This window comes from Diabrotica virgifera, chromosome 1, assembly GCF_917563875.1.
Source record: "Diabrotica virgifera virgifera chromosome 1, PGI_DIABVI_V3a".
NCBI lineage: Eukaryota > Metazoa > Arthropoda > Insecta > Coleoptera > Chrysomelidae > Diabrotica > Diabrotica virgifera.
The window spans coordinates 217,517,710-217,545,434 of NC_065443.1; the positions used below are offsets into that span (position 1 = coordinate 217,517,710).

A 27,725-nucleotide genomic window follows, 5' to 3' on the forward strand; every position below is an offset into this window, starting at 1 on the left:
TATCTATCTTCCACGTAGCCACGTCAATATTATTGTGTACTAACTTCCCAATTTATATTTTTTATTAAAGTATGGTCTGCGGGAGATAATTCTATATTTTTTTTGTATAGATTTGTCGATTTTTGCATTTTTCCATTTATATTCATTTATAGACTAAGAGCCGCTATAGGTGAAATTTCTTAATCATTCTAGGCACGATGGGACCCTATAACTTAAACAGTAGAACCTAAAAGAAAACGTTTGAATACTGTGCCGTCACTTTTCAGTGGCACATGCGTCGACAGTGGCGCATCAAACTTTCCACTTATGGACGGGATACATAAATTAAAAAATACCCTCCCTCATTACCAGAATTCAATTATTTTCATTTTTTTTTAAGTTCTATGTGATTAAGACATAAGATTCATCGTAATTTTAACCCACCACCCCCTTATCCCTGGCCCTACCATCAAAAACTTTATTTTTCGATTTTATTTTTTTTGGTGGGATGCAATCAATTTTAAAATTTCAAAAAATTCACGCGCATAGTTAAGGTTTTTATAAAACACGTCTATTTTTTATAGACCTGTAGGCTGAGTGTACATAACCTCAAAAAAATTAAAAAACTTTTTTTTTGGAAAAAAGTATATAACTTTTTTTGGGGATAGCTGTAGATCTAATTTTTTTTTAGTCTTATGTATTTTATCAAACACTATATTTCTAATTTTTTTCAGATTTTTCTGTAATACTGGTCACCTTCAAAAATCAAAAAAACTGTTTTTTAAGGGGGTTTTGGGGGGTTTGAACGTGTTTCTCTCATTTCTAAATATTATAAAGAACTCAGTTACTTCAAGTTACATATACCCTATAAAAACGAAATTTATTTGATATATTATGAAGTCAGTGGCGTAGCTGAAGATTCGGCCCCCCCCCGTGACAATTTTTGTGGGCCCCCGTATTATAAACATAACGACAAATAATAACAGTATAATTTCTAAACTATGTGTAAATGGCATTATTTGGCCTTTCTTTAATAAGCCTTCATCAGTTAGTGTTAATAGATTTTTTGGAAATAGACATGAAAACCTATTATACATGTCTCTTAATGCAACAAACCTCTTAGTAAGTTGTTGCAATATTATGTATATCTAAATTTTCATTGAAAACATTAACTTCAAAACTGTTTTTTCTACAAGTTATTTTTTTGTCGCAGCTGAGCTCATCGTAAAATTTTTTCTACGTTTTAATCCGTTTATTTTTAAATTCCGGTATAATACCCTACTATTCTGCTACTCCTGCAAGTTTTGCTAAAGTCTCGGAAAACGAATTTCTTATTTCTCGAAGATCATGACGAGTTTTTTCAAAAAGTTGAAGGGCGACTGTTAACTCTGCCGTTTTAGATTGCAAAAATTTTGATGTTTAGATTTAGATGTGAAGATTAATAAAGTTAAGTATTCTAGATTGAATAGTAATCTAACAGCAAATTCAAAATTATTCATATTATTCTTTTATAATGTATTAGCTTCTAATTTTTCATCGATTTTTTTAGATAGCAAAGAAATTTTTCATTATTTGTCGAAAAGCTCGAAGCAAAGCCATAACAGCATCATGTCTGGATGACCACCGGGTTTCACATAACCTTTTAAGTGTTGGCAAACGCGATGAATCCAAACTCGCAATAGTGCATAGTAGATCCCATCTTTTAATATTTGCAGTAAAAAATCATATAACCACTGAATTATATTCAACACTAGGTTCAGTTGTGGGATACACAATGAACATAGGAAGCTGTTGTTTCAATGTCAGTTATGTGCCTTTTTACGCCTGAATTTACACACTCATAACGCTTGCTCCATCATAACCCTTTCCTCTGCAGTTGTGTACAGAAAGGTGCTTTGATTGTATAAATTCTAAAATTTCATTTACAAGACCTTCTACACTTTGGTCTGATATGCGAATAAATCCCAAAAAACTTCTGCTTTGGAAGGTAAATTATTTTCATCGCAAGTTATTTTTAAATACCAAAAAAATAAACTAAGCTGAACGTTTTCTGTAATATCTTGAGGGGTGTCAAAAATTATTGAATAAAAACAACTTGTTTAATTAAAATAATCAATTTATTTTCAGTTTCTTGAGCCAGCAAAATAAATTCGTTTTGTATTTGGGGGCTCGAGTAATTTGTTTTTAAGTATTTGTTTTTATCGATTAATGTAGCTAAAACAGTATCATATTTGGCTAGTACAAGAACCACCGACAAAAAATTACTTTTTGGAATTTACTTACATATATCTAAACTACCAACATGTCCACGAAACGCTGGATTGCACCCGGAAAGAGTAAGAATTAGGTCAATTACCCGTTTCATTACTTCCTTCCAAATTCCCTATTTTGATGCTTATTAGGAAAATATGTTTTGATCCCCAATTTAAAAAAATAAGTACATATTATGCTTGAAGGCTTTAAGGGGCCCCTCCTAGCGTCGGGCCCCCCGCCTTGCGGGCCCTGCGGGCCTGTCAGCTACGCTACTGTATGAAGTCTATAAAATAGGGAAAATCCCCAAAAACCCCCCAAAAAACAGTTTTTCGGATTTTTGAAGGGGCGAGCCTTACGGAAAAATCTGAAAAAATTAGAAATATAGTGTTTGATAAAACACACAAGATTAAGAAAAAATTAGACCTGCAGCTATTCCGCAAAAAAAGTTATACGCTTTTTTGAAAAAAAAAATTTCTTTTATTTTTTTGAGGTTATGTACACTCTACCTACGGGTCTATAAAAAATAGACATGTTTTATAAAAGCCTCAGCTATGCGTGTGAATTTTTTGAAATTTTAAAATTGATTACATCCCACAAAAAAAAAACGAAAAATGAAGTTTTTGATCGTGGGGGCAGCGGGAAGGAGGTGGTGGGTTAAAATTACGCTGAATCTTATGTGTTAATCACAAAGCACTTAAAAAACAGAAAAAATTTAATTCTGTTAGTAAGGGAGGGTAATTTTTAATTTATTTATCCCGTCCATAAGTGGAAAGTTTGATGCGCCACTGTCGACGCATGTGCCACTGAAAAGTGACGGCACAGTGTTTAAACGTTTTCTTTTAGGTTCTACTATTTAAGTTATAGCGTCCCATCGTGCCTAAAATGATTAAGAAATTTCACCTATAGCGGCTCTTAGTCTATTAGTTCTTATTCCAACTTTTATCCATGTTAGTTTGTCTTGTTTCTCTTCAATGTTTTCCTTTTGTTTCTAATTTCTAGTATTTTAGTTAAACCTTCAGCGTATTTATCATTTAGATATTTTTAATTATTACTCTTTTTTTTTAAATTGTCTAGGTTCCAATCAAGCAAAGAGTATAAGAGAACACATCTTCAAGCTAATCGAAATAACTCGAGAATTTAATATCCCTATGCTTAAGCGCTTTGTGAATTACAGAAAGGCCTTCCTGAACCTTACAGAAAACTTCAAGGCACCTGGTGCTCAGGATGGGCCTCATCTCCTGGAGTTTTATGGAATTTCGATACACAATCAAAGCAAACTCGTTACTTGGGGGGTTTTTGGGGTTGTTGATAATTAATATCATGACGGCGATGGTTTGGGAGGCACGTGGTGCTCAGGACTTCTTGGGGTGTTCTTGGAGCAACGAATATCATGACGGCGACAGTTTCCGAGGCAGGACTGTACCTCGCCTCCTGAAGTTTTGTGAAAATTTGATACAAAATCAGTGCAAACTGGTTAGTCGAGGGTTTTTGGGTCCTCAAAATTTTTTTCCAAAAACTCCCCTATAAAGAGTTTTCACTGATTTTGTATAGAATTTCCATAAAACTCCAGGAGACGAGGCCCATCTTGAATTATTTCCGAATTACTAATTTATCATTTTTCGTCACTTCGAAATGCATATTTTCCTTGTTCACTAATGCAGTTTCAATTTCATCATCACTTTTGTTCAAAAAGTTTCATTAGGATCTTACGAATCGAATACAAAAAGTTTCATTGAGATTCATCTAACTGAAAAAATTTGGTAGGTTTTGGGCTTTTTACTACTTGTTTACCTAGAAAGCAGCTGTATTTTATATTTCTTTTTGTATCGAATTTCTATGCTGAATGTGAGTGGTTATTGACTATAATTTAAAAAAATGTACAGGGTTATTCACTATATTTTGACCCCCCTGTAAACTGCTTTATTTACAGAATTAGAAAAAAATGTAAAATACAAAAGTTATTCGATTTTTAAAATATAATTTTTTGACATATACAACATACTAGTGACGTCATACATCTGGGCATGATGACGTAATGGACTATTTTTTAAAATGAGAATAGGGGTCGTGTGCTAGCTCATTTGTTTGAAAGGTAATTTAATTCTCTATTCAGTGATATAAACATTAAGATAACTATTTATACAGGGTGTCCAAATTTTTTTTTAATTAAATTAGTTGGCACTAAAAGAAGAATGTATGTAATTTATTTAATTTAAAATACATTTTACTGCTGTTAGGAAACAGAAATAAAAGTTTATTACACAAATAAACATTGATTTTTGCTTAATTTCAATGTTCAAACTGCCAAGAGGCAGATGTGTGGCAAGTGGCAGCTTCAACATTGAATTTAAGTGAAAAGTAATGTTTATTTGTTCAATAAACATTTATTTCGGTTTTCTGACAGAAGTAGAATTTATTTTAAATTAAATAAATTACATACATTCTTCTTTATGTGTCAATTAATTTAATTAAACATTTTTTTTGGACATCCTGCATAATTAATCATGTTAATGTTTATATTACTGAATAGGGAATTGAATAACCTTTCAAATGAGCTAGCACTCGACCTATTCCCATTTAAAAAAATAGTCGATTACGTCATCACGCCCAAATGGATGACGTCACTAGTACGATATGTATGTTAGAAAATCATAATTTAAAAATAGAATATCTTTTGTATTTTACATTTCTTTCTAATTTTGTAAATAAAGCAGTTTATAGGGGGGTCAAAATATAGTGAATAACTCTGTACATATGTACTTTTAAATATAAATAGAACACCATTCTAATACCTATATACAATATTTGTACCTTCGACAATATCGCATTGCATGTCATATCGTATTGGTATCAAGGTTACTCAGTAATTATTTAAGAATGTTTACACACATACACTATTCAAAGGTACGAAGCCTAATAATTCAATTTTTAAAATAATACTTTCTATGTGATAACGAAAATAGTAAAATTAGTTAAAATCCTGCAATTTTTTATCTTTACTTATAGACTAGTGGATATAGACTATTTTTATCGTTCCTAGTTTAAATTCAGATTTATAACCAGCAATTTAATAATATAAAAAGTATTAAATAAAAGCTCCCTCCTCCTCTTCTTTATCTTTATAAGCAATTCTGTTTGATCATTGGCGGTCACTCCATCTTCTACCCGGGAGTCTGATACTTTTTCTATTTGTTGTCATTCGGCTTATGTAGTCGTTCCATTCTACTCTTCTGTTTCCTACTCAGTTATTAATGTTGTCCACCTTGCATCTCCGACGTATATATGTACTTCGAGCTCTGTCCCATAGAGTCTTACCATCGATTGTTCGAAGGGTTTTCATCTCTGCTGTTTCGAGCCATCTTTTTGTCCTCTCTGTGTCGGGTCGTGTTTCTGCCGCGTATGTCATTATTGGTCGGATGACTGTTTTGTAAATTCTGCCTTTCATTTCTTTTCGATATTTTTATTTCTCTATATTGTTTCATTCAGGAAACCTGCGGCTCTGTTTGCTCTATTAACTTGATGTTCCACTTCTGTTTTGAGTTATTCGTAGCTAGAGAGTGTGATGCCTAGATATTTAAACTCCATCATTTGTTCTATTATCTAGTAGATTTGCTGTTGTAACATAATCATGAATTTTGTCTTTTTTGGGGCAATTAACACGTTAAATTTTCTTATGGTTGTATAATATTCATACGTTGTAAATCACTTTGAGAGATTAGTATAACATCGTCTACATATCAGATTATTTTAAGTTGTTTTTCTCCCATTTGGAAAATTTTTTTAGTTCTTACTTTTTTTGTTATATCATCCATGATCAGTTTCAACAATAGAGAACACAGGGAATCTTGAGTAAAATTTCTTTAATCTTTCCTATCGGCTTCACTTGGCCAATTCTTACTTTTTCCGACCCCGAATGGCTATTAGGTTTCCGAGGCCAGACGGGTCACTATTTTTTACTTCTATCACTCTATCAATACTTCTCACCGAATGATTGCCGGTATAAGCAATCCCCTACTTACTGACCAACGGCTTCGGGCGGATGAGTTGGTGAGTGGTAGGGCACTCTGTTGTCCTGAGACCGAGAAATCGGTCTCAAAGGCGGAGGAACCAGGAAATGGTCAACGGCATCAGGATGTAGAAGGCCAGGAGAAACCACTACATTAAAGATCCTTGTGGATATCTCTAGTACAGCTTCCCATGACAGATAAGGAAACTATACATACATTTAATGATCATGGACTTCGGAATCCAAGATCCGGCAGGGGACGAAGATCACAACGAGACCACGGGGCCTCTCAGGTCATCAACACACGAAAACCCCGTGTCGTGGAAATCCACAAGATAGCTACGTGGAACGTAACAACTATGTTTGAAGGTGCAAAATTACAAAATATTCAGCTAGAAATGGCCAGACTAGACATTTCTATCCTAGGTATATGCGAGACGAAATGGCTAGGGTCAAACATATTTGAGAGTAATGGATACATTGTATACCACTCGGGAAAGGCAGAAGGACCCAGACGTAACGGGGTCGCAATCATTGTCAAAGAAGAAATTCGTAACTGTATCCGAAATTTCGCCCCCTTCAATGATCGTATCATGATGATTCAGCTGCAAAATAAACTGCTGAATATTAATATAATACAAGTCTATGCACCAACAGCTGACAAACCAGATGAAGAAATTGAGCAATTCTACAGCGAAATTAAACAAATTCTCCGGAGCACAAAAAAACATGAAGCTACAATTATTATGGGAGACTTCATCTCAAAAGTTGGTGCCGAAATCACACAAGATATAACCGGAAAGTATGGACTTGGAGAAAGGAACGAAAGAGGGCAAAGACTAATACAGTTCTGCCAAGAAGAGAAATGCATTATAGCAAATACTTTGTTTCAGCAACCTAAAAGACGACTATATACCTGGAAATCTCCAGCTGATCAAGAGGGAAAGATAGTCAGAAATCAAATTAACTACATTATCATTAATAGAAGGTTTAGAAACAGTATTACATCTGCAAAAACATACCCAAGTGCAGACGCAGCAACTAACCATAATCTGCTAATCTGCTCTGTGCTGGATTCAAACTAAAACTAAAAAGAATAAAAGCCCCCACAAAGCAGAAGAAACCTAATACTCGACTCCTAAGAAATGCCGTAATAGCAGATGAGTTCGGAAATAAGATAAATCGTGAGATTAAAAAACAGTTAGAAAGATCTGAACAAGAAAATATCGGTCAAAATCTAGATATCATGAATTCCGCCATGGTCACCATAGCAAATGAAGTTTTGAAACCAGAAAAAGACCCAATAAAGAAAAAGGATTGGATGACCGATAAAATACTAGACCTTATTCAACAAAGAAGAAATTGGAAAAACAAAGACGAGATTCGGTCTAGAGAGATATATCGACAAATAAGATACGAGGTTAAGCGAGCAAAAGAGGACTGGATTGAACAAAGATGTCGTGAAATGGAAGAACTACAAAGAAAACATGACGAGTTTAATATACATAAAAAGCTTAAACAAATTACCTACACTCAGAGAAAAAGAACTCCTCACTTTATGAGAAACTCCAAAGGTAACATAATTCTCGACTTGGATGAAAAAAAGGAAGAATGGACTAACTATATAAAAGAGCTCTTCCTGGATACGAGGCCACCACTTAACACCACAAAGTATACGAATACTGGTCCTAGTATTTTAAAAGCGGAAGTAGAGAAAGCCATCAAACAGAGCAAAAATGGGAAATCTCCAGGCCCTGATCAAATACCATCAGACTGGCTCAAACTTCTGGATGACGATAATGTCTCACAATTAACAAACATTTATAACCATATAGGTATACGAGACTGGAATGATGTCACAGATATGGTTGGAGTCTACATTTATTCCACTCCCAAAAAAACCTAATACATCATCATGTAAAGACTTTAGACTAATTAGTCTCATGAGCCACTCTCTCAAGCTACTTCTTAAGATAATTCTTAATAGAATCAAGCAGAAATGTGAAGAGACAATGGGACACAAACAATTCGGTTTCAGAGAAGGATTGGGAACAAGGGAAGCTTTGTTCTCAATGTTAACATTACTTCAACGATCATGGGAAGTACAGAAACCAATTTACGTCTGCTTTATAGATTTTGAGAAGGCGTTTGATAGAGTTCAACATGATAGGTTGTTTGAATATCTAGAAATGATTGGAATAGATGATAAAGATCTGAGACTTTTACAACATCTATATTGGAATCAAGAAGCTTCTATTCTGGTAGACGGCAAAGAAACAGACAAAATTTGCATTCAAAGAGGTGTCAGACAGGGTTGTGTGTTATCCCCAACTTTGTTTAACTTATACTCAGAAATAATTTTTAATGAAGCCTTGGAAGGACAATGTGGAGTTCGAATCGGGGGAGAAACTATTAACAACATCAGATATGCAGACGACACCGCGATCATGGCTGAAAATATCGAAGATCTTCAATTCCTTATTGATCGAGTCACTAGAGAATGCTCCAATAACGGACTTAACATAAATGCAACAAAGACAAAGTTACTTGTGGTTAGTAAACAAGACGTCGGCCCTATGCAACTAATTGTCAGTGATGAATCAATAACAAAAGTTAACCATTTTAAATACCTAGGATGTTGGATAAACGAGACACTAAATCCGGATGAAGAAATTAAAACTCGTATAGAAATTGCAAGAGGAGCATTTATGAAACTTATATCTATTCTGAGCAACTCTCAGATGAATTTACAACTAAGAATCAAGTTCCTAAAATGTTATGTGTATCCTGTATTACTATATGGATGTGAAACCTGGATCATGAAGGTTAACATGATGAACAAATTAGAAGCCTTTGAGATGTGGTCGTATCGTAGAATGCTCAGAATATCTTGGGTTCAACGCATTTCAAACAGAGAAGTCTTAAACAGAGTAGGTCAAGGCGAAGGTGACTTAATGAAGATGATAAAAAAGAGAAAACTTGAATATCTGGGGCATATAATGAGAGGTAGCAGATACAGGATGCTGCAGTTAATACTCAATGGAAAGATCGACGGAAAAAGAGGAATTGGTCGAAAGAAATATTCATGGCTCCGAAACCTTCGTCAATGGACTGGCTTATCAGCAGATCAATTGTTACATGCCGCACAAGATCGAGAACGATATCGGCAAATTGTTATGGAAGCTACCCATGCCTAAAAATTTGGGCACGGTACTTAAAGAAGAAGAAGGAATACTCTCGTCTTATCCTTTTGCCAGCTTCAATTGGGTCAGTTAGCTCTTCTTCAACTTTTACTTTTATTGTGTTTTTCTGGTAGATATTTTGGATCTTTTAAATTATTCCTAAAAGTGACTCTCTTAAGTAGAATACATCTAATGTCAGAGGACTTCTTAAGGTCCAGAAACATAAATATACCGGTTTGTTGTATTCTAATGATTTCTCTTGAACTTGCCTCATTATAAATATAGAGTCGGTGCATGATCTTCCCGACCTAAATATTGTTGTTCTTCTGCTAATGGTATAATTTCATTCAATTTGTTTGTTATCACTTTGGTTGTTAATTTTAATGTTGTGTTTAATAAGTTAATTCCTCTGTAATATTCCGGGTCCGATTTATCTCCCTTCCCTTTTCGAAGAGAATTATTAGAATACTTGATCACCATTTTTGTTGTTTTCTGTTTTGTTCCATTATTTTTTAAATTAGTTTGAATAGTTGTTTGGTCAGATATTGTCCTCCGTACTTTAGGAGATTCCGTACTCTCCTGGTGATTTTATATTTTTAAATTTCCTTAATGCTTCCTTTACATCTCCTTCGTCAATGTTTATTTCTTCGTTTGTCGTCACTTCAGGTATTGGTTATTCATTATCGTCACCTTTAGCAAATATAGATCGAAAGTAGTCTGCCCATGTTTCCTTCTGAATGTGTTTTGTTATTAGGGGAAACAAAAATGAGAAAATTATTTGAAACACAAAAATTGGTCTTCAATACCCGGATTATTAATACAAAAACGAGCTCTAAAAATTAAAACAATTTCAATATTCCCCCATGGATTTCACATGTAGATTAAAGGTATCATGCGAGCGTAGCACAGTTAGTTACATAAAGAAGTTACGTAAACCCTTGGATGCGCATTGACGTCGAGGAATCCCTAAAGTGAGTATTTCTATTAGCTAATTATACGGGTGATACTCTCAGAATAATAACAATAATAATATTTTGCATACATTACAGTTAAGCAAGCTTTTATCAGTGAAATATTGTTTGACTTTTATGGTGTTGTGTACTGAGCAAAATTTTCTTATTCGAATTTGTTTACTTTCTTTATAGACCAGGGCGCATCTGTAAAAATATTAGTACATTTGGACGTTGAGAGGTGACTCAAATTTTTTTGCAGAAATTGCTTGAAAATAATTCAAATAATAATATTTGAGTTATCCTCCCTCTCAAAAAAGTCCGGAACATTGTTTAAATAATCAAAATGTCAAAAAATGAAGGGAAAACTCGATTGTTTTCTTGGTTTTTTTATTATAACTTTAAAAGTATTCATTTTCGAGAAAAGTTGTATTTACATAAAAGTTGCGTAATTAAATTTCCTACAACATAAAATTAGTGAAATATTTAAAAAATAGTCACCCTTGTTGCAAAATAGCAATAATTGCCAAGAAAACCATACAAAAACAAGTATTCGCATTTTACGTTTTTTAACCATTTATGCTACACTTAGGACCTTAATATTTTACCCAGAAAAACTATATAATACAGTAAAACAATACTGTAAATTTCGTTAAGATCGGTGCAATAGATTTTGCAAAATAAATTTTCCAATCCAGCTTTCGCAAAAAAAATTCATTTTTTCAAAATGTTACGGGACTGAAAATAAAGCAGATAGCAAGTTGAAGTTTTTTTTGCGTATAGAACTGTACTGTATCTTTCATTTGCAATTTGCAAAATTAAAATCAATTAACTACCACGGCGTCAGGATTTTTTTTAAATTAACATTAATGATTGGTGCTGTGCGCAGGACAGCGGATAGTTTGCTGTGATTGGGCATTCCAATGACCTTTGATAATGATTGATACATTTTAATTCTTATTACATTTCGACATAAATAATTAAATTTGTTTATTGCAAAATAAAAACACTTACTTTATCCTTTGAAATAACGCTTTTTTTAGCAAAAATTTTCTTTGTTCATATATTTTAACTTAGAGAATAAAAGTTTATTATTTTTATACATATGCAATTGTTTAAACAATATTTCACAAACAGTAATAAAATTAGTTTGATTTTTGTGGAATTAAAATATTAAAATACAACAAAATGTAGAGTAAGAAAATAATATATTAGATAAAGATTGGAAGAAATTTTGGTGGAAATCAACTTGTTTGAACCGAACACCGCTGTCCTGCGCGTAGCACCAATAATTAATGTTAATTTAACAAAATTCCTGACGCCGTGGTAGTTAATCAATTTTAATTTTACAAATTGCAAATGAAAGGTACAGTACACTTCTATATGCAAAAAAAAATTCAACTTGCTATTCTTTTTCTCATGATCATCTTTCAGTGCGTCACAGTTTTTCGATTTCTCTCTAACGCATTAAATTGTATGTGACAGAAAAAAAGGCACGTCTGTTAATACTTTGGTAATTATTCTAGTTCGGTGATTATTCTAGTTGTCGACAGATGGCGCCATAATCAAAAAAGAATTATTTATTAAATAAAATAATAATATTATCAAAATAATCTGTACAATTTATAAGACTATACAAATGAAAGAAAATACCATTTTATAAATGCAATATAGACACAATTGATTTGGTTTTATTCCAAATTGAAAATAAAATTTGACAACTGTCAGATTTAACTAAAATGTCACGTTAGAATAAATGTCATAAATGTGTATTATCACGGACTTACCTTTTTTTCTATAATTTGTGACGCACTGAAAAATGTTCATGAAAAGGAGAATATCTGTTTTATTTTCAGTCGTGTAACATTTTGAAAAAATTAATTTTTTTTGCGAAAGCTAGATTGCAAAATTTATTTTGCAAAATCTATTGAACCGATCTTAATGAAATTTACAGTATTATTTTACTGTATCATGAAGTTTTTCTGGCTGAAATATGAATATCCTAAGTGTAGCATAAATGGTTGAAAAATGTAAAATGCGAATACTTGTTTTTGTATGGTTTTTTCGCAATTATTGCTATTTTGCAACAAGTGTGACTATTTTTAAAATTTTTAACTAATTTTATATTGTAGTAAATTTAATTACGCAACTTTTATGTTAGTACATCTTTTCTCGGAAATGAATACTTTTAAAGTTATAATCAAAAAACGAAGAAGAAAATCGAATTTTTCCTTCATTTTTTGACATTTTAATTATTTAAACAATGTTCCGGACCTTTTTAAGAGGGAGGATAACTCAAATATTATTATTTGAGTTATTTTCAAGAAATTTCTGCAAAAAAATTTGAGTCACCTCTCAACGTCCATCTCAAAACAGATGGGCCCTGGACTATTATTAGATATTATATGTATATTAGATATGTTTACGTGGTACATAGAACATAATATGTATGATCTTCATTAATATTCAGGGTTTTCTTAAAATATTGCTGGTATTACGTATTATAGGTTTTCTCCATTTTTCTTTTGATGTACCTACAACCCGTCGTTTTTCATCTTTCAATATTCCCACATGTCATATTTATTTATTTATGCAACGTGCATTATTCTACTAGTTTAACAATAGTTTAACAGAAAGCTTTGAGGTCAAACAAATAGTGTGGCAGGGTGATCCATTACCATCTACAATGTTTAGCATAATATTATAAAAAAAAGGTCTGATATACCACAAAAAACATCAGTGCTTAGCATTTACGGACGATTTGGAAATCTTGGCTAGAAGCAAAATAGAACTAATGGAAACCGTCATAAAACTCGAAGAGAGGGTAGTAGCAACCAAGGGATTGTATATAAATGAAGAAAAAACGAATTATTAACGAATAACCTACGGAAAGGACAAATAAACATTTCGTTTGGGAGCAATACATAACAATGACAAAAGCAAAGGGGACGCAATATAAATTCGAAGAAGTTTAAAGATTTGAGTACCTAGGCCTAGGTACTTAGAAACTGTCTTCACAAGAGAATATAACTGCGAAAAAGAAATACAGAACAAGTAATTGGACTTCGTAAGTCCCAGGTTTTCACCCAAAGCAACCGAAAGTAGAACCAGAAGGCGATATTTGAGCCATTCAGATGCTTAGCATATCTAGGTGTCTAAATTATTACTAATCATTTATTTTAATTCCATTTTTCTCCACCTGTAGGCAATATTCTTGTGCTAATATAAGTAATATAATATAGAATCTACTTTATGTCATACTCATGGAAGAATCACCCTTTATACTAGCCACAACTTAATCGCGTAATTTTTTCAAGTACACAGATCTCTCCATTTTCTCGTTATCCATAATCCTTTTAGTTGCGCAAGAGACTTTGTATCGTGCCCGTTGTGGACATCCAAACAGTTATAGAAATAAATTAGAAACAAATTAAATTATATTACAATTAAACAGTTATAAAAACAAATTAAACAGTTATACAAACAACCGAATATCCTTATTAATAAGTAGTGTTATTGAACCTCTCTTTTATTGTAATAATAATTAACACCTTTTTCTTACAAATCTTATGCAATTGGTTTTTAAATATTCCCAAATAGAAAAATCAGGAGGCTTTAATTCTGGTAAACTAGGGGGCTATCTAATAGACCCATAAGTTCCAATCCACTGATGATGAAATTTTTCATTTAAATAATTTCCTTTGAATTAACCATATTGGCAGGTGCTTCATCTTGTTGGAACCAAAATGTATTCCTCTCAGCCAAATATTTCTCATTATAAATGTCATTTAAATTCCTTTCTAAGATATCTATACAGTGTGTTCCAACAAAAATTTGACCCCCTCCCCAGAAACTCAGAAACCAAGAGTTTCTTCACAATTAAAAAAAACACGTCAATTTGTATTGGAAGGGGGACGAATTTTCATGCTAAATTCATGCCATCAAATGTAACCCCTTACAGCCCCCCAGTTTTTCTAATAGTAAGTGTAGTCGAGCTGCACATAATTTGAAAGGTATTTTATTTCTGTACAGGACCCCCTATTTTTTTTTAATTTTCGGAATAACTTTAAAGACAATTTTGGATTTAACTAATTTATAATACATTTGTTAAGTCCAAAATTATCTTTAAACTTATTACGTAAATAAAAAAAATAGAGTGTCCTGTAGAGAAAAAAATTACCTAAATGATGTGCCACTCGACCACACTTGCTATTTAAAAAAAAGTGGGGGTTGATACGGGGCAGTAGGGGGTTACATTTGAGGGCATGAATTTTGCATGAAAATTCGTCCCCCTCCCATTATAAATTGACGTTTTTTTTTAATTTTGAAGCAGCTCTTGGTTCCTGAGGTTTTGCGGGGTGGGGGAGGGAGGAAGGGGGGAGGGGGTCAAATTTTTGTTGGAACACACTGTGTATCAGACATCAGTTAGTTTATCACCAAATACATGAAAAACTAATTTATTAGGCTGGAGAAAACAGCTAACGTTAAAACCGAATTTTCCTTGCGTCCTGATCCCCTGAACTAAGGTGGGATTTGAGTCATTCCAATATGTTCCATTGTGCGGTATAAATATTCTTGCCTGCCTGCTTTTCCCTAATTGTATTTCTCCATTATCCCAGGTATTATTTGGTCTTCCCCTCCTACTCCTTCTAAGAACCCATAGTTCAGCAATTCTTCGCATTGATTGATAAACGTCTCGATATTGAACATGGCCAAATCATCTTAACCTATGTTCTCTTGTTTTGGCATCAATTGGTGCCACCCCTAGACTTACTCAAATATACTAATTTTTCTAAGCATTCTCGTTTCGGATATATGCATTCGTTGTTCCTCTTTATTTTTAACTGCCCAATATTCAGTTCCGTACATCGCAGTCGGTCTTATGTTTGTTTTGTAAAATTTTCCCTTCAGCTTTATTGGAATTTTGCTGTCACACAAAACACCACTCGCTTCCTTCCACTTCATCAACCCAACCCTAATTCTATTACATGCGTCTCAATCTATTTCCCTATTACTGTGTGATACTGATCCTAGGTACCTAAAACTATTACTTTTTTTTGCAATCATTTCATTATCCAAAGATACCATTTTATTTGGAGCAACCCCATCTTTAAATGAACATTCCAAATACTCTTTATGTCCTACCTTTGTGTTTAAGTTTTAAACCTTTATCCTCAGGAGCTTTTCTCCACTCTTCCAGCTTTTGCTCCGAGTCGCTTACACTATTTCCTACCAGCGCGGCAGCGCTACTAGCCCATTCGGGATAGCATTTGACCTTGCCTTACGAGCTGCCCCCAATTTTATTTTTCTAATCTTTCGGGAGGGTCAATGTTAGTATAAATTTAAAATCTCGACTGAATTCCACCGTTGCGTTAGCCGCCATATTGATTTTAAACGAGAACCGTTTTTGCTCAATATCTCCGCCATTTTCAACTTTTCGACAAAAAGTGTAGAAGCTGAAATTGTTGAAAATGCGATTTTATTTTCTATAATTTCGTTATATAATTGTTATTATTAAATTATTATAATTTTTTTCTTGCGGTCTATATTTTCCGAGTTATGGGGGGGGGGTAATAGTGACAGTTAGAGCATAATTATTGAATTATAGAATTATCTCGTTTATTATTAGTTTTACAACAAATATGTACTTATAAATTGTATAAAATATAATTCTCTTTATTTTTGTTTATGTACAATTATGTCGTAAAGTTAATAATAAATGAGACAATTCAATAATTATGCTTCCCCTCCGTTTCCACTATTTTCCCCCTTAACTGGGAGAATATTATTCGCATAAAAAAATTGTGCAAAACAAAATGTAGGAAATTGCATTTCCGACAATTTTAGTTCCCACCATTTTTGTCGAAAAGTTGAAAATGGCGGAGATATTAAGTAACAACAGTTCTCATTTAAAATCAATATGGCGGCTAATACAGCCACGGAATTCAGTCGAGATTTTAACTTTAAACTACTATTGATCTCCCCTAAAGGATAGAATTATAAAATTTGAGGCAGTTCGGAAACAAGATTCAATTAAATAATTTGCTCCCCCCACCACTTTTTACTATTTTCCCATGTAACTCGGAAAATATCAACAGCGTGAAAAAAATTGTTAAGGAGAAATTGTAGCAAATCATATTTTGAACAATTTTAGTAGAAAATATCGTAGATATTGAACAAAAACAATTGCTATAAAATCAATCAGTTCTTACGCTCGCGCCATTACCCCATCCGTACTACCTTAAATATTAATTTTAGCAAAAAAATTAACAAAATCAAAGTTGTGTAGAATTTAATTCTCTCTATTTTTGTATAGGAACATTTTTGTCGCAAAACTAATAATAAACGAAATAATTCAATAACTATGCTCTAACTGTCAATATTTTCCGCCATAACTCGGAAAATATCGACCGCACGAAAAAATTGTAATAATATAAATTATAGAAAATCGTATTTTCAACAATTTTGGTCGTTATACTTTTTGTCGAAAAGTTGAAAATGGCGGAGATATTGAGCAAAAACGGTTCTCGTTTAAAATCAAGATGGCGACTAACGCAACACCGCAATTCAGTCGAGATTTTAAATTTACACTACTATTGAGCCCCCCTAAAGATTAGAAAAATAAAATTTGGGACAGCTCCTAATGCAAGGTTAGGCCTGTTATTCGTCTCTATCCCGACTGGCATATACATCATTAGCATAAATTAAGCACTAAGGAAATGTTACAATGTAGTTTAGCTCTTATCTGATCCAAAACGAATGAGAATAAATAAGGACTAAGCACTGAGCCTTGGTGCAATCCTACATTACATATTCACCGGAACTCCATTATTATTGAGCGCCCAATACAGAATCTCTCAAGGAACTCCATCATATGCTGCCTCAAAATCAATGACCGTTTTGTTTCTTTAGTCCTGTATTTTTCCATCCACTGCCTTATAATGACACATTTTGGGACACTCTGTATGCTTAGCATATCAATTATCACGGATTATGCTTAGCTTATCTAGGTATCTAAATTATTACTATTAATAATTTATTTTAATTCCATTTTTCTTCACCTGTAATTTATTACCCTATTTTTCAAAAAATATTATAGTCTTAACATTTGCTATATTTCGCTATATGTTCTTATGTCCTGTAAAATAGAATCCATTTTATGTCAGAGTCCTGGAAGAATCACCCTTTATACTAATAGTAACGTAATCGCGTAATTTTCTCAAGTACACAGATCTCCTCATTTTCTCGTTATAATCCTTTTAGTTGCGCAAGAGACTTTGTGTCGTGCCCGTTGTGGATATCCAAACAGTTATAAAAACAAATTGCTATGCAATTTTTTAATCAACCGAATATCCTGATTGTTAGGTAGTGTTATTGTGTTCTATTATTTTTAATAGAGCAATCTTTTGCACGAAGGATAAACGAAGTGTTCATCACTGTTTAATGTAATGCTGTACTAACCTAATAAAAACGCTTAAGTTTTAGAATCGTTTGAAATAAAAACCTAGCATTGACAAATATCAGGTAAATTGTTATTTTAGTTAAGGAATCGTACATATCACAGTTTCTTTTGTACCAATACCATATCATCACGGCCTTTCATTTATAGAAGACTTGATTTTTGAACTTTTTGAGTTTTCTCTTCTCTGCCTATTATAGCTCTCCCTCTGGTAATTTTTCTGTACATCATAATATTCTCTTCTTTCTTCTTATTCTTCCTTTTATATATAGGTTTTAAAGCCTGTTTTTTCTTCAATATAAGCCTCCTAAATTGTTTAAATTATCGCACAAATTTTATCTTGGCCTGCCAATACTTCTTCGTACATTTGGTGAATTATCTAGTGCTATTCGTACTATCCTATCCTCTGCCACTCTACAAATGTGTTCGTTCCACTCCTGTTTCCATTTTGTTACCCATCTATTTATGTCTTTTACATTTCATGATCTTATATTTTCGCTTCTCTTCCTATCCAACGAACTTTTCCCTGATATTCGTCGAAGTATTTTCATCTCTATTATTTCTAGTAGTCGTCTCGTTTTAGATGTATCAGGTCTTGTCTCCGCCGTGTATGTCAATATAGGTCTAATTGCTGCTTTATAGATCCTTGCTTTTGTGTCTTGTCATAGGTGTTTGTTCTTCCAGATTGTGTCATAACAGATCCCGCCACTTTACTTGCTTTTAAGCTTTGTTGTCATACTTCCTCTTCAACATCTCCGTAACTGGTTATATCTGTGCCCAGATATCTAAACTTTGCTTCCTGCTTTATTATTTTCCCATCAATTTCGATTTTACATCGTAGTGGGTATTTAGATGTTGTCATATATTTGGTATTTTTCTGCTGATATTATCATATTGTATTATATGGCTGTTGCATTGAAGATGCGATCTTTGGAGATCGTCTTCTGTCTCGGCGATTAATGCGGCGTCATCTGCATAACATAATATTTGAATTTCTTTGTTCCCCATTCTGTAACCATGACTCTTACGTACTGCCTTGTACTGGTATAAAGTGTGTTAGTTTTTCATTTATCTTTGCCTGTATTCGATTATCGAAGTAGATGTTTTCGATGGTTTGTATAATATTGATTGTTATGTTTCTTCTATACAGTAGGTGTAAGACGTCTTCGATTTTGATCCGATCGAAAGCCTTTGTCAGGTCTATAAAACATAGATATGCTGGTTTATTGTACCTACTCGATGGCCTTTTCTGTTATCTGTTTCAATACAAGTACGGTGTCTAGCAGAATTTTCCGGATCTGAATCCTTGTTGTTCATCTGATAAAAATGTTAGTTTATTGATTTTGTTGGTTAGGACTTTTGTGGTTAGCTTAAGTGCGGTGTTCAGTAGATTTATACCTCTATAATTGTTGGGGTCTTCTTTGTCTCCTTTCTTGAACATTGGTATCATTATGCTTTTCTCCATGCATTTGGTATCTTGCAGTACAATATTATTTTTTGTATAAGTTTTGTCACCTCTAGGGTTAAACTTTCTCCTCCGTATTTTAGAAGCTCGTTGGTTATTCCGTCTAGTCCTGGTGACTTTTTATTTTTGAGTGAATTTATGGCTCTACTTCCTGAAAACTAATTTCTATTTCGTGTGTTAATTCCGGTACGTTATTGTGTTGATTATTTTCCTTTCCTTTAAACAGTTCCGTCAAGTATCTTTCCCATTCGTTTGCTGGTATGTTATTGTATATTCCTTCAATTCTACAATTTCTTTCCGTTGGTTTCTTATGAATCTCCATATTTGTTTTTGTGTACCGTAGAAGTCGCTTTCGATCCGTTTTGTAAACTATTCCCAGTGTTCATTTTTTGTTCTTCTTACCAACTACTTCGTTTCATTTCGTATTCTTCTATAGGTGTCTGTATTCTGGAGTACTTGATGTTTTATACTTCATGTATGTAGGCCTCTCGTTTCCCTTTACATTTCTCTTTTATTTCTTTTCTGAACCATGGTATATTGTTCTCGTTTCTTTTGTTCAGTATGACTTCGATCTCTTCTTTTACGATATTAATTTCGTGATCCCCAATTTTCTAAATTCAACAGTAAAGTTTTAGATGCGTTTGGTTTGAAAAACAAACTAGCATTGACAAATATCAGGTAAATTGTTATTTCCACCTACCTCTACCGAAAGTATACTTTTCCGGACCTGATTGTAGGGAGCAAAGTTGTACTTTTCCTCCCTAGGGAGGAAAATATTTTTCCTCCCTAGGGAGGAAAAGTAAAAGTGACGTCATGGTATTTCATTCATGAAATATAACTTATTGACGCCCTGTACAATCTCTATTTTCTATTACGTAAGTATCTATACATTTTAACGTTTATTTAAAAACACTCTGTATTTTGCAGAATGGTAAAAAACAGTAAATTGTTATTCTGATTTAACAATGTTTACATTAATAATTTGACTTATATTATTGACAGTTGACAGTTATATTGTACCTACTTATTAGTTTTAGTTCTAACAAATTTTGTTGGTTAGTTACATAAATAAATAAAGTAAAAATGAAAAAATGACTTGTTATTTGAGGAAGGTGGAAAAACCATATGTATAACATGGGAGTAAAGTGCCTTTTCCTCCCTTGAATGATTACTGCCCTCCGCTACGCGTCGGGCAGTAAACTTCATTCTCGGGAGGAAAAGTAGCACTTTCCTCCCTTGTTATACAAATAGCTATTTTTATTAAAGAATTATACATATTACAGTTTTTTATCATTATCACAATATATCATCACGGCCTTTTCGCTCATAAAAGATTTTTGAGCTTTTTGGGCTTTTCTAACTGTTATTTTTAAGCAATCTTTACGAAAAAGACCTGGTTTATTGGGAGACCCTTTTATATTTTGAGTCTTCCCGTCTCTGTCGATTATAGTTCTCCTTCCGGTAATTTTTCGGTATATCCTATTCATCTTACTCTTCGTCCCTTGGTACAACTGGTAATGATCTCTTCTTTTATAATGTTAGTTTAGTGATAACTAGTTTTCTCAATTCATCAGTAAAGTTTTAGACTAGTTCGAAATAAAAAAATCAACTTCTTCTTCTTCTTCTGGCATTATAACCCTGGATGGGTCTTTGCCTGTCTGGCTATGTCCTTCCATTCAGATCCCTCTTGTGTCCTTCTCATCCACTGTCTTAGATTCATGGCTTTCAGGTTGCATTCCACGTCATCTAACCAACTCGTTCTGTGCCCAGAGCTGGACAATGCCCGAGTACAAGTACCCGAATTTTGTACTCTAAGTACATTTTGGGTACTCAGTACCCAGTACCCGAGTACATTTTCAATAAAGCACTCGGTACTCGTACCCGTAGCGTATGGGTAAAATACCCGGTACCCGCGTTTCTTATACGAGTACATTTTCCGAGTACTTTTTTTAAGTCTAAACTTGTCGTTGCATGTGGGACAGCAAATTAATAGCAACACGCAAAACGCCGTTTTCAGTACCAGTCCATTTGCAAAGTCAAGCAAACGCCTAATTTCTTATGCCGTAATAATTAATAGCCCTCGAAGAAATGCTCTGAAGAACTGATGAAACTTTGAAAAATTAGTTATCTTAAAAGCCAATAAAATTAATCAGTGAGTGTGAGTGTGTTATACTGATTAAAGTAAAACCTGTGTTACCGGCAACCTGTACTTACGGTCGGTTTCAAAATTCCTCAAACCAATTATTTGTATATTCCCATATTTATGATCACCTTTGCCTATGATCCTGCTATTTACGATCACCTTTATAATACGGACGCGGTGTAATAATCACATATTTTTAAAGCCCATATTATAGAAATTGAATGGGAATGTCGGCCAAAATCATTTAGCCCAGTAAATGAACGGGAAATCCGGCGAAACCGTGTAATTTTTAGGGGCAACTCCGAATTGCATGAAAATTTGGATTTAGGTTCTACTTACCCTTCACTTCAAAGTTGTATTTGTGCCGTTAGTTGCTTTTACTTGGGGGGTGACAGTCACCCCTTCTCGGGGGTGAAAAAACATACGTTCAAGATAAGACCGAAAATGGATAAATTGACTGTTTTTAAGCAACTTTTGTTTTATAGAGTTTTTTTAATTAAGTCAATACTTTTCGAGTTATTTGCCATTGAAAATGTTGATTTTTCGACAAAAAAACTACGTTTTCAGACGGTTTTTCGCAAATAACTCAAAATTTAAATATTTTATCGAAAAAAATATCCTTAGCAAAAGTATAGCTTATAAAAAACCCCAAAAAATGGTGTATCAGTAAAGTCTATCAATCAAATAAAAACAAAGTTGTAGCTCATGAAAAATACGTTCTTATTCGGCTACTTCCAAATCGAATATTTCGAAATCACCGAAAAATTAAGCACTTTTCGGGAAAAACCCATTTAAACTTTTTTAAAGTGTTTATAAAAAGCTTTGTTTAATTTTTAAACAAAAGTTTTAGCATTAAAAATCGAGTTACGCTCAAAATAAAGTTGGCCCTCTTTTTTTTTGTAAAACATCATGAAAATCTCGCCGTGTTGAGCTCCCCAAATGAAATTAATCTCTACCGCTTTACAAACAATTTACTTACCTATCTATTTTTTATATGATCTGTCAGTCTTACCGGTTTAAAGTGTTTATTTTTGAAAGGGTTATAATTGAGAAAGCTTGAATGGGTCACTAATCACGAGTGTATGCAAATTTTGAACAGCCATATCTTAACCAATTTTTGTCTTACGGAGAAACAAAATAAAACTAGCATATTTATAATAGCAAAACTTACATTTTTTTACTCTTTAAGATTTTTCTTATCACTGATACTTTTTAAGTTATTTTGAAAAATTAAAATTTTTCAAAAATTAAAAAAAATTTTTTTTTACTATAAAACAAAATGTTTTCAAAAATAAGCCCATCAAACCAATCAAACTTACAGATCATATAAACAATACACATACAGTTAAAATAAATGGTAAAACCAAAAGATTAATTTCATTTAGGGTGCTAAATAGAGGGAGGTCTCCACGATTTTTTTTTACCAAAAAAAAGGGGCCAACTTTTTTTTCAGTGTAACTCGTTTATTTTTGATGCTGTAAACTTTTGTAAAAAACAAATAATAAGCCTTTTTCAATACTTTAAAAATGTTAATAAGGTTTTCCCGAAAAACGCTTCTTTCTTCGGTGATTTCGCGTTGAATTATTTGATTTGGAATTAGACGAATAAGAATGTATTTTTCATGAGCTACAACTTTGCTTCTACTCAATTTGTAGACTTTACTGGTACACCATTTTTTTCGTTTTTTTATAGGCTACACTTTTGCTAAAAATATTTTTTTCGATAAAATATTTACTTTTTGAATTATTTGGGATAAACGGTCTGAAAACGTAGTTTTTTGTCGAAAAATCAACATTTTAAATCGCGAATAACTCGAAAAGTATTGACTTACGTAAAAAACTTTATAGAACAAATAGTATAGTATAGTTAATCCAAAAGATGGCATAACCCAGACATCCAAAGTGAAAGTTATCCTTCAACACCAAATTGTTCTATATGATCCACACAATGTCCAGAAAAAAGTCAGACCATTTTGAGCTTCGGGTTTGGGGGGGGGGGAGAGGGGGGAGAAATCGGTAAATTCGTAGTTTTTTAAGTTTTTCGCCAATATTACTAAAACTATGAGGTTTAGCATGAACAACCCTCTATACAAAATTGTTCTATATTAAATTTGAAATAAAAAAGGCTCTATGCATAATCTTTCTAAAATGAATTATTCCAAAGTTATGGAGGTAGTATAGTATACCTGGTCAAAAAAAAGGCCTAACCCAAACATCCAAAGTAAAAGTTTTCCTCCAACACCAAAATGTTCTATATGGTCCACATATTGTTCAGTAAAAAGTTACACCATTTTGAGCGTCCGGTTTGGGAGGGAGATGGGAGAGAAGCCGGTAAATTAGTAGTTTTTTTACGTTTTTCGTCAATATTTCTAAAACTATGCTTTAGCGTAAACAATGTTATGTACAAAAATTTTCTACATGAAATTTAAAACAAAAAATGTTAAATACATAATTGTTATAAAATCAACGGTTCCAGAGTTACGGAGGGTGAAAATCGAGGTTTTCGATACTTTTTATATCTTTTGGGCAATATTTATGATATAACTATACCAAAAACCCAGACATCCAAAGTGAAAGTTATCCTCCAACACCAAATTGTTCTATATGGTCCACATAATGTTCAGAAAAAAGTCACACCATTTTGAGCGTCGGGTTTGGGGGGGAGAGGGGGGAGAAATCGGTAAATATAAAAAGTATCTAAAACCTCAACTTTTCACCCTCCGTAACTCTGGAACTGTTGATTTTAAAACAATTATGTATAGAACCTTTTTGTTTTAAATTTTATGTCGAACATTTTTCTATAGAACATTCTTTACGCTAAAGCATAGTTTTAGAAATATTGACAAAAAACGTAAAAAACTACTAATTTACCGACTTCTCCCCCATCTCCCCCCCCCCAAACCAGACGCTCAAAATAGTTTAACTTTTTACTGAACATAATGTGGACCATATAGAACAATTTGGTGTTGAAGGAAAACTTTTACTTTGGATGTCTGGGTTAGGCCTTTTTTTGGACCAATTATACCATACTACCTCCGTAACTTTGGAACCGTTCATTTTAGAAGGGTTATGCATGGGCCTTTTTTATTTCAAATTTAATGTAGAACAATTTTGTGCAGAAGGTTGTTCATGCTAAACCGCTTAGTTTTAGAAATATTGACGAAAAACCTAAAAAACTACGAATTTGCAGATTTCTCCCCCCTCTCCCCCCCAAACCCGACGCTCAAAATGGTGTGACTTTTTTCAGAACATTATGTGGACCATATAGAACAATTTGGTGTTGGAGGATAACTTTCACTTTGGATGTCTGGGTTTGGGTCTAACTATACTATACTAAAAAGGTGCTTAAAATAAGTCAGTTTATCCATTTCCGGCCTTATTTTAAACACGCGTGTTTCACCCCCCAAGAAGGGGTAAATGTCACCCCCCAAGTAAAAGCAACCAACGGCACAAATTCAACTTTGAAGTGGAGGGTAAGTAGAACCTAAATCCAAATTTTCATGCAATTCGGAGTTGCCCCTGGAAATTACACTCCAAAACGGTCATTTATTGGGCTAATTTTGTTAAAATAATTTTGTCTATTTGTTGATGGAAATTCCCAGTACTATTTATTAATAGGACCTATTGTATCTACCTAAACAGGAGATTAAATAACCTGCATCGGGTCGGTGGTCACAAGGTTCTTAAAATCCTATAATAAAAGTTCGTAAAAGCGTTGTAAAAGAGAAACGTTTGTAACTATTAATAAGTATGATTTAAATTCACAAAAGTTGGCCGAAAAGTATGGTGTTGTAAAAACTCAAATTATCAAGGGATATAAAAAAATAAAAATGAGTTGAAAAATTATTTCTAGTTTTGTTTTATATTAGGATATTAAAGTAATTTTAGTAGTTTCCGTTTATGTATAGAATTAAATTTGCTTTTATTAACAAAATATACAAAGTTCCAATTATCTTTTATGTATTTGTGAACTACAAAAACGGGAAATATCCTCCACCTTTCTATATCGGCCAATAGTTCCTTCATTTTTAGTGGCCATTACTGACAGGTTTTACTGTATTAATCAATGATCAATTTTTAAAATTCTTATTTTTTATTTAATTTGGAATTGTACGTTATTTTATGTTTTCATGACTCATAAATAAATATGTTTAGAGATGCAGAGATAATTATTGCCTTCTTACCTTATTTCGGGTTCTATATTCAAATGTACTCGAAATAAGTACCCGAGAAATTCGGGTAATTGTACTTTGAGTATTGTACTCTGAGTACTTTTTTTGAGCAATGTACTCGGTACACTGTACTCGTTCCTCAAATATGAAAAGTACACGGCATTCTGTATACGAGTACAATTTATCAGTACCCGGCCTAGCTCTGTCTGGGCCTTCCTTTTTTTCCGTCTTTCTATCGGCTTCCATTGAAATTTAAGAAATCTTCACGACAAAGTTCTGGTCTTCCCTTTATATTTTGATTCTTCCCGTCTTCTGCCGTTCTGCTTCTGGTAATTTTTCGGTATATTCTATTCATCTTACTCTTCGTCCCTTGGTAAAACTGGCAATTATCTCTTCTTTATGATATTAGTTTAGTGATCACCAGTTTTCTCAATTCATCACTAGAGTTTTAGATTCGTTCGAAACAAAAACTTCATCTTCTTCTTTGGCATCATAACTCTGGATCCCTAGTCGTATCAAAGACCCCTAGTCTTTGACTGTCTGGCTATATCCTTTCATTCAGATCTCTTTTGTGTCCTTCTCACCCATTGTCTTATATTCATGGCTTTCAGGTCATATTCCACGTCATCAACCAACTCGTTCTGGGCCTTCTTTTTTTCGTCTTCCTATCGGCTTCCATTGTAATTTTTTCTTTGTTGTTTTAGCATCTTCTTGTGTCTGGACATGTTCCAGCCATGGCAGTTTTTGATTTTTCACAAATCTTACAATGTCATACCCTCCTTTCAATTCATTAACCTCGTCGTTTCTCCTGATTCTCCTTGTGTGTCTTCCTCTTGCACCAGGCTATAGGTAAGGTATATACTTTTACTCAGTATCTTTCTCTCGAATGTCTGAGTTGGGCTCCTTTCTTTGTTGTCCTTACCATTTTACAACGGGTCTAATCAATGTTCTGTAGATAGTCATCTTGGTTCTTTTGTCTAATAAGTTCGATGACACCACTCGTTTATTAGCATAGTACATATGTACAATTTCTCACTGGAAATACGTGCATTAATTTCACTACTTACGGAATTCTTCTGATTGATTTCTGTGCCCAGATATATTAAGGCACATCATATACAGTGATGAGATGAGCGAGCTAATAACCGGCAAAATAACGCAAAAGATGGAAAACATATTAAGTAAGTTGTGCGAGATAACAACAAATGCAACTAGTGGAGGTGGAAGATTAAACGATAAAAACCTATTCATTTACATTCTACCTACTTATTGTTTGCCACTTAAGACGTATCGGACGAGTTTGGCTTGGCAACTGCCACTGTCACAGTGACAGTTTTAGTTGACATGCTCCTCTGAATGTCTAAAGGTGGGAAACAATAAATAGAATGCAAGTGTATAGGTTTTATCGCCAAATCTCCCATCTCCACTAGTTTCATTCCTTTTTATCTCACAACTTAATATGTTTTCCATCCTCTATAATAGGGGAGTCAGTTCATCTCCATCTACTCGGCTTTCTTACTGCGACTTTAACACAGTTTAACAACGCTTCCTCAGCTTCTATCGAATTGGAAACTCACATGTAATCCTTCGTTGACTGCTACGAAATTAGGATTCCGCAACTATCCATCTTATCAAATTTTGTTTTCTACGACTTGCTATATTAGCCTTCAGAACCAGAAAGGTAAACTTACACTTTCTTACAATACAATACAGCTAAGAGGCTAAGACTGTCTACAAAAGCGTTCACTTCAATCGCAATTCTGCTGAATTGAAAGTAGACTGTATTAATGCAGAGGAGATAGATGTCATAAAGAATATCTTACTTTTAAGAAACACTAAAAAACGTACATATTTATTAAAAATACCGATAAAGTAAACCTATTATTAGTGGTTGATACAAGAAGTTTAAAGAAGTCGCTTAGGCAACACATTTTACACTACTTTAGCAACTGTCAGTCAGATTCCTAAAAAATATAAACAATTTGACAGTCGCTTGGTGTCGGATTGTGCAGTGCCAGATGCTTTTGTTTATCCATTTCTGGTTAGTAAATAACATAAAAATTTAAAATATTTGCACAAATTGGCAAAAAAATATGTTTTGGCAAATGAATTTAGTA

At 33.3% G+C, this 27,725-nt stretch overlaps 1 protein-coding gene across 3 annotated transcripts in view; it reads left to right on the plus strand.

Moving 5' to 3' along the window:
- The window catches only part of LOC114333480 (monocyte to macrophage differentiation factor 2), a 67,941-nt gene that overhangs the window by 13,039 nt on the left and 27,177 nt on the right, over positions 1-27,725 (plus strand). Inside the window, exon 1 of one of the 3 annotated variants that reach the window (XM_028283368.2) lies at positions 17,664-17,894. The exons of 1 other annotated variant lie outside the window; for it this stretch is intronic. The gene's annotated coding sequence lies outside the window, so the exon portion shown is untranslated. Of the gene's footprint in view, positions 1-17,663; positions 17,895-27,584; positions 27,650-27,725 lie in introns of those variants that run through there. One more of the 3 variants, XM_028283370.2, reaches the window with a different exon arrangement.